This window comes from Ceratosolen solmsi, unplaced genomic scaffold, assembly GCF_000503995.2.
Source record: "Ceratosolen solmsi marchali unplaced genomic scaffold, CerSol_1.0 scaffold10, whole genome shotgun sequence".
NCBI lineage: Eukaryota > Metazoa > Arthropoda > Insecta > Hymenoptera > Agaonidae > Ceratosolen > Ceratosolen solmsi.
In genome coordinates, this window is record NW_011948412.1 from 7,405,146 (window position 1) to 7,419,836 (window position 14,691).

Here is a 14,691-nt window from a genome sequence, read left to right on the forward strand (position 1 = left end):
CGCTGCTCCTTGGCTTGGGGACAACAGCGAAAAGGAAAATTAATAAGGCTCTAGTGTGAAAAGTGCGCCCGTGCACTTGGCCCGGTAGGCGACGATTTCGATTCGCATTGTGTTGTCGGATCACGCGCGTGTGCCGGAACTGAGGGAAAGTAAGAAGAGCTATTAATTTGGGATATATATATATATATATATATATATATATATATATATATATATATATATACATAGAGAGAGAGAGAGAGAGAGAGAGAGAGAGAGAGAGAGAGAGAGAGAGAGAGAGAGACAGAGAAGCGGCACAGAATTGCTATTAAGTTTGTGTGATAAGGCGGAGGAAAGGAAGTAGGACAGCAAGAGGTGAAGACTGCTCGAACGAGTTCACAGGTGAGGTATGCAAAAATTATGTAAGCTTTGAATGAGAAAGGGGAGGCAAGGACTCAATAAATTTTTATGGACTTGACGAGACTCCTTCAAATCTTACTATTTCTCTTTGCGAATTCAATTATGCATTACAGTTTAAGATTTTCTTTCGGATTTGCATAAGTTTGACAATTCATATACAATTGTATCTCCCTCGGTTAATGGTCTTGAGCTTGTATACCTCGTTATTTGCTGATCATGTTTTTTTCATAATTATTCTTATTAATTTTAAACGTTTCGGCCCCTTACTTATTCTCCATTATGTCGATCGTATTTTCTTCTCAAATTATTCGAAATAGACGAAATATTATTCGATATTTAGTTTACTTGTAAGAATTAACATTTATAAGATAATATAATCACGTTAAATGCAAGAATAGTCAAGCGTTATAAAAAAAGAAATTAATATGCTATTAATATACTAATTAATTGTATTAAAGATTTTGTATATATTATTATTTACTATTTCTGTAAAAATATTTAATTTAACAATTAAAGAATAAAAACACTTTTGCATATTAACTACAGAAAAATGATTGTTATACTACAAATAAATAATAATAATAAAAAAAAAAAAAACAATATAATTTTTATACGGTGGTAACTTTTACAATGTTTATTTACGTATATAACTTTAAAAAAAACTGAATTTTTTTTTCTTTACCTTTAACAGAACTTCGGATATTCAAAATTATATATTTCAAATTTCAAAATCAAATTTACAGCATTTTTTTAAATTCAAAATGATGGACAGAAACCTTTAGATCCTAAAGCGCATAGTTTCCGCAAATGCAAACAAGATTGTTTTAATTTTATGATATTTTATTATATAAGTTAAGGGGCAAGTGAGAAAAAAAAAAACTATTTTCTATAATAATGAAAATCATTGTAATTGAACTAGCAAAATTTGTAAAACTTGTTATCGGCATTCGATAAGCGTTGAATGTATACATATTTTCTCTATTTTATTTATTATAAATATTACATATATAAATAATACATATTTATATCTTATATTAGATAAAGATTGATCATTCGAATACTTTATTTTAAATAAAATTTAAGAGGATTATCATTGACATCGATTTATCACAAGCTTTAGCCACGAGATGATTTAAGAGTCAACTGATACCTGATTTAACAACAAATTTTATTTATACAATAATACTTAAATACATATTAATATAAGACGTAAGTCATGTTAATGCTGAATGATGAAATGCATTTTGAAAAGATAATATGTAAAACATTTCTTATAATATTCTCGATATACGAATTGCAGGAAAAAGTTCACTTTTATCCATAGGAAAGAAAACGATTGAAAATATTAACTATTTAATTGGCTATTATTATTTTTATTATTTATATAAAAATAAGAATATGAAATTCTGATATTAAAATATAAATTAAATGTTGGCTAATTCAGTTTGGTTATATTATTAATTATACTAGTAATGATATTAATTATAAAATTAAATAATTACATATTAAGTGTCATTTTAGGCATAAATTTGTATAGGCAATAAAAGAAATGAAATTAATATACAAAATAAAAAATTGCCGAATCCACATAAATTATGAATTATTTAACGAATAAAAACATGCGAAATAAAAGGAATAAGCGTTCGACTTTCATCGCAAAACATTTGTAAATTTCTTCAAACAACTTTTTAAAAAAATGAATGAACAAACCAAAACAAACAACAAAAAAAAAACAAAAAAACAAAAAAAAATAATAACGATATTTGCCGACGCATTCGCATAATTGCAATTCATGTCGCATGATCATCAAAATATATAAAAAGAAATGGGTATGAGGGATCGTACACACAATATTCTATTTCATTATTTTCTCAACGATAATAATTGCATTGCTGGGAAATTAATCGTATTTTACTAAAACAGTACTCGCTTACCTCATGAAACTATCCATTTCATTTGCAAAGCTAAATATGAATAGAATCATAGAGAGCTAATTCGAAAAAATTTAGCTCTTGAACATTTTTCCGCAAAAATATGCAGATGATAGAAGTAATGATTGTCGATGCACCTTATAAAATATAAGAATAATAGGTACGTGTACGGTAATTCAATCAAATAAATCAGATAATAAGTGAATGCCCGTAACAAAAATATCAGATGGACGTCTCTAAATAATAATAATTATCTATATATATATATGTGCATAAAGCATAAATTGAATTTTCGAATGGACACATAATCGGTACATATCTAAACAAATATCTGCATATAAATAAAAATATTGATACCCGAGATTGTTTACTGTTTATCTAGGTCAACTATCAATGCATGCAGACTAATATTTATGCTTGTTAATTTTAATTAAACGGTTAAAGAAAATATGACATTACTTTTATTATTATTACATTCGAAGTAGACAACTATAATTATAAGTATAAAAATTAATGTAAAGAATGCCAATAGTATGTATAGTTTTATACAATATAAAATTACTTGTATAAAAACTTACTTCTGCAATTAAATTTCCTAGGAAATATTCAATATTTTTATTTTATATCATAAATTGTAATATAACGTTATTTCTATAAAAAGAAAAAAAAAAACAAAATACATATATATTTAATACATTTATTTAACATACAAGAATTGTCAAAATTAATCTCAAACTTTCTCATTGATATGATAAAATATTTCTTTCTAAAAAAATAATGGAATTTTAGTTTGGAGATTATGTATGATGGAAGCTACGCGAATAAGATCCTTTTATTTATAATTTAATAATTTCAAATATCACGCCGGTACCTTTAAATGATTATATTATAAATATCAAAATGAATATAATAGGATATCTGGGATGTTTATTTGATAGCGGCAAGTGTGATTTAGTCTGCCAATCGAGCTTTTAGTGAAAACAAACATAATTTTTGTGTAGACGTGACTATTAAATAAAGTTAATAAATAAATTAATGGCGCGAATATATTTTATATAATAAAATATATCCGATACGTTAATGATTTAGAATTTTTTTTTAATAATCCTTTATTTAATTAGAAGCTGCAGAGCTGTAGTGATAATTATTAAAGTTGCCTTATTGTTTGGAATGTTATACTTAATGAAGCTAAGAATTATGTCAAAGTAAGAAATCATTTATTATTATATTATATAAAATTCTTTGTGGTAAAAAGTAATTTAACTAGGATATTTAAAGATTATTCATTTTTCTCTACCATAATCTATGAGAAATTTTAATAACATAAATTATTAAATAAATGATTGTCATATTCATATTGAGAAAAATTGAGCGTAATATTTATTAAAATTTTCTAAAGATTGTTAAAGTATTTCATTTAACATGTACATTTCTTGTCATTATCATTAAAGTCAATGATAATATAATTTATAAATGTAAATATCCTTCATTGTTTGTTAAATAGTTACAAGTATTGTAAAATAACTAATTGCATTAGTTATAACTATATACTTATATACAAACATTATAATACAAATATTTGAACAATACGTTATAAAATAAACAGTATATGGACAAATATATAATCACAAATCGACAAGAGTGCTGCGTAGGATAAATTAAATGTCTTCATCGTTAAAATTAATAACATTATATGCAAATACAATACTATTCGACGTATGAAATTCATTATGTGTATAATATTGATTTATTTATTTCCGAAAAATTTAATCTACGTATTGTAAAAATTTTCTGAAAAAAATTAGATTACTTTAATTTATACGTACAAAGTAGATATAAAACGTCTATATGAATACACTTTTAATTAATTAATTAATGTGTTATAACAGTAAAAGAAAAATTTGCCTACTAAAAATTTATGTTGATTGTAGTATTTTAGAATTTTTATTTTGTAATAAATAATGATATATTAATGTCTGTGTGCACCTAAGTAAATCAATATTTATGAGAAATAAGACCGAAGAAATAAAACTAAATAGAACAAAATTTTGAAACGATAGAATTAATTTTACTATTCTAAAATAGTTTCTCTATAAATAAAAACTAAAACAAATTTTCAATCTAAGTATTTTATAATTATTGTATTAGAAAATAATTATAAACAAAGTATGATAGAGGTTTCGTGTTAAGAAATAATTAATAATAAAAGAATGAATGCGCATTTAAAAGAATAACTCTAGAATGTCAGAAAAATAAATAAATTTGAAATTAACTGTTTTTATAAAATTTATGCTAAAGGATTAAAGGACTTCGATTATAATAGACTTGTTAATTTATAAGATTCCAGAACAATAATAAAGTTTTATGTTTTTTTTTTTTTTTTTTTTTTTTTTTTTTTTTTTTTTTTTTTTTTAAACAAAGCGATAATGATAATGTGAATAATCCGTACAAGATGTATAACTCTGACTATGTCGATTGTAATTACATATGAATGCGTGTGAATGTGTATATGTACATACAATTTATCTATACATCGAGTATTGAAAAAAATATTGGTTACATTTTATGTAATTATAAATATTTTTTTGTTTTATTTTTTTTTTATTTTGTTTTAATGTATTTTACATAAGGAAATATTACATATAAATTAATATAATATACATAGTAACCAGATGCTTTAAATATTAATAAATGAATTCCGGTTCCTCGTTGATACAAGCCGTTAGAAAATGTATCGTTACAATTATTGTAAAACTACGCAATTGTTTTCAATAAATAATTAATTGTACAATTAGATTGTTTCACAATCTTCTAAAGTTAAATTAAAAACAGAGCAAATTATTAATAGGCAACAAATTAGAAATTATATAATTTTATATTTTAATCTTTTATTATAATTAGGCAAATATGAAAATTATATTTATTTCTGCGTAAGTAAAAACAATATTGCATATTAGCTTGTATAAGGATTAGATTTTTTTTTTGTAAAAACTACTGTTTTTAAAAAGATATTCATAAGAATGTGAACGTGAAAAGTAATTTATATGACAAGTATTTTCAAGTAAAGTCTCTTTACATTAATTATTATATTTTATATTCGTATTATATTCGTAATTAAAACGAAAATAGTCAGTATTCTTATAATTTTAGCCTAGTATAATCATTAAATAATTTATTATATAATGGTGGTTTATGCACGTTATAATTTAGAAAAGTTGAAATTTAAAAAATTGAAATAAAAAATTGAAATAAAAAATTGAAATAAAATAGTTGAAATACAAAAGTTGAAAAATGTTTTTTCAACATAATTTATTTTAATTTTCACTAATAGTCTTCGCGAGAAAATATTATAATCAGTTTTTAATTAAATTACAGATTAATAAAAGATAAATCAATAAAATTACACGTATATAAGAATTCAGTGTATGAAAATATTAACTTTTAAATGTTTAATTTATCTAACGATAAATTCATACACATATTAATGTAGCTAGAATTTTATAAAGTAGCGTTAGATATAATATGCAGTAATAAAAGTAAATTAACTTATGTTAAAATGAATGAAACTATTAATTATCAGTATTGATATCTAAGAAATTTATATAAAATATAATCAATTACGACGTACATATTTTAAGCAAGTTTTCATTTTACCTGATTTAACAAAGAAATTTTCTTAAAACATTACTATTTTTGTTAATCTTTATCAATAAAGACAAATAGTAAGTAATTAGTTAAAATATTTCTCTAATGAAGCTCTCATTAAACTAGATAACTTACAATTGAGAACATAAGTTCGTATAAGTTCGACCAAGTATTTACTATATTTTTAAAAGGAATAGTAGATAATCTTATCACTTTTATATAAAAAGTGTATTTTATACGGTGATAATGTATATTAAAAAGTACATAGAATGTAAAATACTTTTAAACGTGAAACGCGCATCATTTAAATCAATGACAATTTAAATCAATACAAGACTTTTACGGGTAAATGTTGATAAGTTGTTGAAATACAAAAGGAAAATAAATATCTTTCAAAATGCATCGTTGACTATACTTAAAAGAAAATTCATAATATGTACCCAATGATAATTAATAATCGATGTAAAGGCGAGTCTAAAAAGAAAAATCGCGCGGCTCAATTTCCTCGTATAGATTATCGTCCGCAGAAGAATCGTCAAGCGGCAATATCGTACCGATGGCGTATAGGTTTTCTTAATAATAAATAAATACCGTAGTAAATCAGGTATGGATGATTATGTGCCAATTATCACGCGACGCAAGCTTCGTAAACCAATACATACATGTTGCTCTTGCGTCTTCAGGAGGCGTGAATGTCATAGAAAAGCGGAAATAAAGTTCGACAAAACTCGCCCGCGTATATGTCGGGATTCTGCCGTAATAGTTTGAATCATTATAATTGTCTATATATCGAATGAAAGAAAATACTTTACTACCATCCTTTAACTGTAGCTATGTATAGTGAATTTTGCTGAAGAAAAAAAAATGCCGGTCAATTTTCGTTTTTTACGCCCTCAATTTCTTTAAAGTCAATATGTCGATTTCTCTAAATAAATTTGATACAGAAACTTTTCTATTATTACTGTTCTAAAGATACATTAACATGTTTCGATACTCGAATTCTTTAATGAATAATTCATGTCCATACAAAATTAGAACAATATGCATCATTGGATTTACTTTTATTTCTGACAATATTACTATACTCAAGAGATAACTGATACTTCCAAAATCTTTTATAAAATCTTAAATTTTCATAAAAAATTAGAGTCTAAAAAAATTATTCAAAAAATGATAAGTAATCAATTGTATGAATAATTTTTTTATGTCTCGTAATTTCAGAGAAATTTACGCCAATAATGTAAATGTGCCGATGTATAATTTTATAAAAATTTATAAAAATGAAATATTTTAATGTGCCAAATAATCAGTCGCGATAGTACATTTGAAAAATAATGATTTGAAAACGAATGTCGTGTATTTATTAATATAAAAAATACTTTGCATCTAGTGATATGTGCACTCGTATAGTTAATGTAAAAATATGGGTGTATAATCGTAATTTGTGAAAAATTAAAATAAATTCAATATCAATAGTTGATTAAAGGTTCAACATTTGAAAATTCAATTATTAATTACTATGAGTATAGCTGTTAACAATTTCATAATGTTTATTCAAATTGCATATGAAATTTATGTATAAAATTGTTTATGACTGACATAAATTAATTAATATAAACAATGATTCACAATTATCAAAAATTTTCATATTCGATGATTACATTATTTTTATACCGATGTCGTACAAAACCTTGACCTTCGAAAAAGTCTTGAGTTGCTAGGTTTAATGTCACAGTTTATGTTGTTAACGTTTATAAAAATCTACTCGCTCTAATGTTTATCTTCATAAAATAATTCCACTACTCGCGATTGAATTTAATTAAAGAATATTTACATTTGTAATAATGAATATGTCGACAAATTTAAGTATTATCCGAATTACAAGTTGTAAGCTGAAATAATATTTCTTTACGAAATAATATATTCAATCATTTTTCTCTGTAATTCTGTTGCACACTCCCACTTATGCATAATTATATTTTTCATCCTAAAATAAATGATATTTCCAACGAGGCATACATAATTAATTCCTTTGTTTTTAATGACATTCTAACGACATTCTACATAAATATGTTGTAAAGAAATTAGTAAACAAACTTATTAATTTAAAAGTTAAATGTATATTTGAATCTTTGTGTTTTTTTACTGTCATTATGTAAAATTAATGTATTTAATGTAACTTAATATCGATACTAACCAATATTTAATACCAATAATTTTGAATTTACAAATAATGGGAAAAAAAATTTAATTCTGATATTGCTATCGACTTCTTATCGAACTATTAACGATATGTTAAAGTTTTATTTATTTAAAAATATTCGTTAGATAAGTAAATTGAAATGAAAAAAATGTTTCTATATTGGCAATATAATAATGCACGCACTTTTATTTAGGTAATAGAATTATTATTTTCCTAAATAAACAAAAAAAAAAAAAACAGTAAATTCATTAATTGTATGAAATATTTTTATAATTCAAGCACTCACGACAGCAATATAAATAAATGTTAAATCGCTACAACGTAAATATTATTTATAGTATTATACATATGATTTATTCGTTTATTTATTTATTATATAAAAATATATAAAAAATCCATTTTTTTTTTTTAAAATAAGTTCAAACAAGCATTTTCATTATTATTAATTAGAATTGTAATATTATCTCATTAAGGATATTATAAATAAAAAATATATATTTTCTATTTATAAATGTTTAATAAATTTTTTAAATCATTGATAATAACAAAAAAAAAAATTATTCTTACTACTATTATTATTATTATTATTATTATTATTACTATTATTATATGTGATCCATTTATTTGAAGAAAATTTATTTATATGATGGAAAGATATGTTAAAAAGCAAGTATCTAATGTGATCCATTTATTTGAAGAAAATTTATTTATATGATGGAAAGATATGTTAAAAAGCAAGTATCTACACTATTACAGTTTCACTTTATAATAGTTCCAACTGCTTACTTAATGAACTATAATAAAAAAATGTCTTTTTGTTTACGATAATCACTGTATCGTAAACGATGTTCTTAAGTCGTAACGTATGAAGAGACAAATCTGTATAATGAAAACAAAATTTTTTGTCATCGTTGCAAATTTTCTTTATTAAATTAGACGCGAACTAAATAATTCAGTCCTGATTACAAAATATTATGCAACTTACTCAGCAGTATTTAGCGAAGGACAAAAACTGCAGAATCTGAATTATTTCGTTGCTCTGACTAAGTGTAAAACTGAAATGCATTGGTGTAATTTTTAATACATCTCTTACAACATTAAATCCTACTAACAAGAGTTAAATTGTCCGAGAAAGAAAATGATAATAAATAACATTTATTTCAAATTATTCCTTTGAACCAATCAGTCTTTAATTCAAGCAAATTATTTATTTTAATATCTTATATGAAATATAACAAATGTTACATCTAACCAAATATCCAGTAATTGCAATCAACAACAAAGCCCGATGATAATGATGTTGCCGTGAAATAGTAATAATAATTACGGAATTACCGGCGTATCCCTGGAAAACTGAAAATCCATTTTATTCATTCCCTCGACGCCGTAATGCTCGAATTATAAATTTAATGGCTAACATTATTTTTTTCGTAACTTTATCGATGTAATATATAATCGGCGATCGACGATAAAACAAAATTATGTGCTTTGCAGTGTTGGAGATGCAATAACTTCAGCGCAAAATACAAGCCACTCACGTGTATAAAGTACAGTCGAGCTGAGTCTCTGTTACGACCTGAGAAACCACAAGTTTTATTCAGGGTCAGGGAACATGGAGGAGAAATCCATTTTCGAGGGATTTATGTCGGTTTTCACGAAATCCGTTCTCAGTTGCACTTTTGTGCTTGTCGATTTTTGTCATTGTTTATTAATGCAATTCTTACGTATAATGAATGCAATTAAATTAACAAATTGAAATTTTATTTAGAAATTAATTTTATATTGAAATTAAATTTTCTAATAATAGATTAACAGATAAGAAAAAAATTTTTATTCTTCATTTACTATTGTGCGTAAAAGTTAAATCCGATACTGTGACAGTAAACTGCCCGTTAGTGCAGAATTGTCCTAAGTTAATCATTATTTTAATTAATGTTTTATATAGTTTGAAAAACAAAAATTTCCAACTTCATTTCATAAATACATAGATATTTTGTATTTCAAATAGTAATATTAATATAATAAATTGATTTTTATTAAAAAAAAAATTTTTATTTAAACTAAAAATTCTGTATAAAAGTACAGTACTAAAATTTTTGTAATTTCATATTGTGTGTCATAAATTTTATTTACTACAATGTATTTTAGTTTTACCTTAACTGGATAATTGAATACTCGTTTTTTTTTTTTTTTTTGTTTTTTTTTTTTTGTTTTTCATTCTAAGCGTAAAGCTATTGAATATATGTATAATATGTACAAGTATTAAGTAAATAAAAGATAATTATGACGAAATAAAAAAGTAAAGTGACTCTACTACTTTATTGTTTTATCAACTTATCGTTAATAAGTAAGGGGAATATAAAAATTCAAAGTCATTATTATATTTTCATTTAAAAATCTAAACATCGTTACGATATTACGATTGTATCTAAAATTTGTTTAATTGCACTACAAGTGCCGCAGATATTTTATTCATAATTTTAATAATACGATATAACATAATTAATGATCAAAAGTTTTTTTAATGATTTTGTTAGCAAAACGAAATGATATAAGCTTACAAAAAGATCTCAAACGATTATAATAAATTCGGTGAAAATAGATATGTTTAACTATAACACGGCAAATCGACCGTGCAATAGTTGATATTCTATACAAAATTATCAATATTTTTCTCCGACACCCCTTACAAGCAGACATTTATGAATAATCAAATCGATTGATAATAAGATCATTATTTAATCCAGGCCCCATTTATCCAAATTGTTATCGTTTCCCATAAATTACGAATCCTCCCTATTTTGCCTTTCCGCCCATGGAAATGTGTTGTTAAAAAAAAGAACAAACAAAGAGAACGAAAAAAAAAAAAAAGGTGTCTATAGAACGCCACCATAATCGATTGTGCAATCCCGGCAACCTTGGATTACCGCATGATTGCATGTTTCCCGAAACGTGAAGCAGGAGAAAAGCACTGCGCGATTCGTTAACTTTCTCAAGTGCAGCGCTTCGGGACATTATGTAACAAAGAACGTCGATGGCCTATGATCTCGTGGCTCACAAATCCGCTCCTATTGGGAATTTCACTTCTCGGATTGGTTATTGGCAGTGAGGCCTCGTCGACCGGAGGTCTGACGCCAATTCGAGCCGTACTCATCGCACTCATCGCACTCATCGCGGGTTTGGTAAAGTGCTTTTTTCCTCTCCCGCACTCGCACTTTCGTACGTTTTGACTGCTTTTTAAATACCCGAGAGTGAAAAATTGCCCTTTTGCGAAATGTTTGCACAATATGAGCTGCTGGATCGATATACCTTTTTGAACAATTGCACGAAAATACGAAAAGCCAAAAAATTTTACGATACCACGGATCATTGAGAGTCACGATTAAAAATTAATGTGTACGTAGCAGAAGGAGTATCTAATTTACCATTTTATGATATTGACGTTTGTTTAATGTTAAAACGATTAAAAGTTATTAAATGTATTCATTAAAACCTTTAAATCACGAACGTTCTTATTTTATCTTAATATTCTTTATATCACACACACGCGCGCGCTTATACATAAATTGCAGAGTAAAATTTTTAATCCCAGAATAATAAATGTTAATGTATAAGGAGAAAAACTTGGAAATTATCAATCATTTAGTAATCAACGCTTTGAAAATACAAATCCATTAGTTTCTTTTCCCTTGCATTTTTCAATAATAATTCGGCTTAATATTCAAATAAAATTTAGCAATTAGGACAAATGAATTATTGTAATTTTATGTAATAATTTGTAATAATATTAATTACTATTGATTGTTAATATAGTATTTTAAGATTTATAAGAGCAAAACTAAATTGTTGTATATTAACAAAAAGCGGTAATACATTTTCCTTTTTTTATTTTAATCTAATAATAAAAATTAATTCGTAATTAATAAACATTAACTTTATTTTTATGAGAATTTGTATTGGATTTTTTTACATTGTGTATTAAAATTTTCGATAGTAATGAAAAATTACATTACCGTTTTTTCTTCTATTTATATGCTATTAAATTATAATGAAATTGCATCTTCAGCCACATGCCTAGACTCGTTATATAATTGCTTCGTTGGAAGGCTCTTTACTATATAAAACAATGATAATTTCATTTATTACAAAAAGAAAAAAGCTGTTAATTATAACAATAATAACAACATTAGTGTATTAAAAGGAAAAATTAATTATTTTCTGTGTAAACATACAATTTAACGCGTGTTCATTATGTATTTTTACAATCTTTTTTGTATGTAATATCCATTATTCCATCTAATATAACTCATTAGACAATACAATCAAATATCTACGTTATGTCAATTATAAAAAAAAAAAAAAAAAAAAAAAAAAATATTAATAAAAATAAAAATCATATATAATATAAGAAGATAATCTAATATTGTCAATTTGGAATTAATATTGTATTAATTTGGAAAATTGTCAAGATAAACTCAAGATTAACCTTTCATTAAACTTAATATTGCAAGATTTATTTTATAATTTTAAAATTTATTTTAACAGCAATGACATATACTCTTTTAAAATCTTTGCGAATAATATATTATTTTAATGTATTCTAAAGACTATTTAATATTAAAAACTAATTCAAAACAAACATATTTTATCTACATATTAAATTGACATATTGAATAAAATGTTAAAAATAATATTTCTATATTTTAATGATATTAAAATATTACAAATTTTTCGTTCTTAGATAGTATAGAAATTTAATCATTGAAATGAAAATATATGTGCTTTATTTCATTTATAAGTTAACCGATTCGATTATAAGCATCGGACTTTTCAATGTTATTATACGAAGATAATTATATTTAACGATATTAAGGACTCGGCTATTAGTTATGATTCTAACGCATTCTAATTATAATAATAATATGCTTATATCGTAATAGCTTGCAAAATTTATTATAATTGTCTGAAGAAAGAAAAAATGTTATAAAAATTTTAAAATAAAAAATAATTCCTTAGATTTTGTATTTTCATACATATAAAACACGTATTACTAATTTTAAAAATATAATGATGATTTTCAATATTCTACAATGAATATAAAAAAGCAATTAATTAAAGAATACAATTTGTCATAGAAATATCAATGATTTGACAATTTAATAATAGGCGAATGAAGATAATTAATTTATATTCCAATTGATTAGAAAATAAATAAATAAAACATAAATAAAAAGAAATTTTTGTTAATAAGTAATAATTTAAAAAAAAAAAAAAAAAAAAAAAAAAACTTTGAAAACTATATTTATTTGTTTTGTAGATGCATTGAAGTTCATAACTAATTAATTTATTGTATCTATTCGTGCATTAATTGTAATGTGTCAATATAAGTTTATCTCTTGATTTTATCTTAATAAAACTTTTCAATCGTATAAACTCGTAATGATACTTTCCATTAGAAATAATAAGATTATATGTTCAATGTATATTTCAACGATCGACGATTTTAATTTGAAAAGAAATCAAAAAAAAAAAAATCAAACTTGAAGCTTATCCCGCCTTATGTAAGATCGTTAGATATTTAAATCTTTTTGGTTTTACTTTAAAATGAAAAAAGCAAAACCAACATAAAAGAAAACAAGAAGCAATTGGTTTACGTTGCATTTTCATTCGTCAATCGCAGTTTCGTTACATCTTTCGTTACATTCTTATTATTCGCAAGCCTTTCACAGCTTTGCCTTAGTGCATCGATAGGAGATATGCACATTCTTGTGTAATGACAGGGAATATGTAGAGGCAGTGCATTATCATTGCGGATATCAATACTTGAGTCAGTGCACGAACCGCGGCTTCATAATTAATTATACATTGAGCTGTGCGTGTGGGCTGGGGCTTCCTTAATTGTAAGAGCGTCAGGAACGGCTTTGACGAGTTTAGCATGGGAATGGCTGCTGGACGATGGGCTGCTCTCGTTATCAGTCTCGTTACCTTCTTCCCTCCTTCCTACCCAGCCAGAGTCGAGAATGCGACGACGACGACTACAGTTAGGGGGTGGGGGCAGAGAGAAGGGAATCGCGCGAACGATAATGTTATGCGAGTAAGGCCTTCCTGACAATTCGTCCTCGTATGAAAGAAATTTTTCCAGATGCGAGAGACTTTCGTAATGCAATATTCGTGCTCACTTGAATTCAGCTTGCGTAGTTCCATTGTGCCAGATGTAGCTGGATCCCCTGTCTACGTGGATACGACTTCCCTTTTACCGCTCGAATTTGCTAAATCCTTTCTATAAATTTTATGTTTATAATACTGCACTTATCCTTGATATTGCGTATTCATTCTTTTATGCCCGTTACAATGTAATTTTTATAATACCTTTGTCCTTTGGACACAAGTTTTAGATAGAAATGTGCATAATTATTAATCCGAATAATTATTAAATATAATAGATTACGTTTAAATTGTAAGAATTGTCGACAATACTGAAATATGTAAATTGTCAAATATTTGGTTATTGTG

General features: G+C 25.0%; 1 protein-coding gene across 1 annotated transcript in view; it reads left to right on the forward strand.

Moving 5' to 3' along the window:
• The first annotated feature begins 272 nt into the window (after window positions 1–272).
• Window positions 273–14,691, forward strand: part of LOC105368827 (ABC transporter G family member 20) — a 39,174-nt gene continuing 24,755 nt past the window's right edge. Inside the window, exon 1 of the mRNA XM_011507959.1 lies at window positions 273–381. The gene's annotated coding sequence lies outside the window, so the exon portion shown is untranslated. The remainder of the gene's footprint in view (window positions 382–14,691) is intronic.